The sequence below is a fragment of the Tupaia chinensis genome, unplaced genomic scaffold (genome assembly GCF_000334495.1).
Source record: "Tupaia chinensis unplaced genomic scaffold, TupChi_1.0 Scaffold000037_22, whole genome shotgun sequence".
Classification (NCBI taxonomy): Eukaryota; Metazoa; Chordata; class Mammalia; order Scandentia; family Tupaiidae; genus Tupaia; species Tupaia belangeri.
The window spans coordinates 2704877-2706364 of record NW_006159481.1 but is presented as its reverse complement, the minus strand read 5'-3'; positions in this window follow the sequence as shown (position 1 = coordinate 2706364).

Here is a 1488-nt window from a genome sequence, read left to right as displayed (position 1 = left end):
GTTTTTTTTTTTTGGAGAGGTTTTTTTTTTTTTCTTTTTTCACTATAGGGCGCGTGCGCTCGCCAGACAGACAGAGAGAAACATAGAGACAGAAAGCGAGAAATCACCACCCAGGGGGGATGGTCACGCCGCAATCCCTTCTCCTCCATTCTCCTCTCAGGATCTTGGGCATGTACGCACACGTGCCCGGCGTGAGTATTTTGTTTCTTGTACATCCTTTGAATATATCATTCAAATATTATATTGTAAAATGAATAAATTATGTATCTCCACCTTTAGAACCAGAGTTGTCTAAATCATTATTGAATTTCCAATACCTAGTATAGTAACAAAAATATAGTAAATGGTTTTTCATGACAGGATAGAGTTCTTAAATTATTTATATTAATAAAACAGTGTTTAAAAACAACAGGGTATATAATTTATTGCATACAAACCTGTATGAGAAGTAGACCTAATATACTTTCCCTGTATCTATCAATTATGTGGGTGAACAGTTTCACAAACCAAGTTCTAGGAAATAAAAGCAATATCTCCATATATAATCTTTACCTCAGAATAAAAGTTAAAAAAATAATGGGTTTGCTCTAGTCTCTGACAGCACTAAATTTGGGCTCTCTGTGTAACATAAAGACTGAAAGTCTTCAATCTGTGTTTTTACTTCAAAGTCCTTTATCCATCTGACTTTAAAATGCATCAACCTGAGCTCATTTCTCACCATTCTCATTCCATTGGTTTATAGAAAAAGAACTTTCTTTGCACTGCCAGTAAAAACCTGCCAGGGCAAGCTCATTCCAATATTGGTAAAGAACCAGTGAAGAAATATTCCTGTTCCTCCCTCCACAGACAGACAGTAACTACAAAATATCTCAACTTGCATTTTACAATCCTGGATGAAGAGAAATATTAATGTATGTGATTTATAAATTTTAGCTTAGCTAGCTGTCCAGTCTGGGTTTCTCAAGAAATAAGAGTCAAAAATGGAGATTTGTATACAGGACATGTATTAGGGAATTTTCCTGGAATTAAACACTTATGGGACAGAGGGGAAAGATGCAGGATTAAGTAGGAGTTTTTGAGCTATAATACAATCTGAATGAAATCTCAGTCAATGCCTTCAGGAGATACGGAATTAAACTGGCTTTCACAATTATTCTCATTAGGGTTAAGGACATCAGGCCTTAACCAGGCCTGGTGAGCATCAATCAGTGGAAGTAGACTTCCATAGGATACATGATCTTGAACAAGGAAGCTTCTTCAATGGGCTGACACAGGGGGCCATCTTCCAACAACACTGTTGAGAGTTGAAGGAGTTAATTTTATTCTTCAAAATAATGTAAGCAGTACATCAATTATAATTAATGAATTTTAATTTTCTTTCTTTCTGTAATTGTTCCTCCCATTATCTATCTATGTTAAAGTATTAAAGTGAGACAAGAAGAAGTTTATAGCTAAACAACTTAGCAATATTGTAAGGATTTTTGTAAT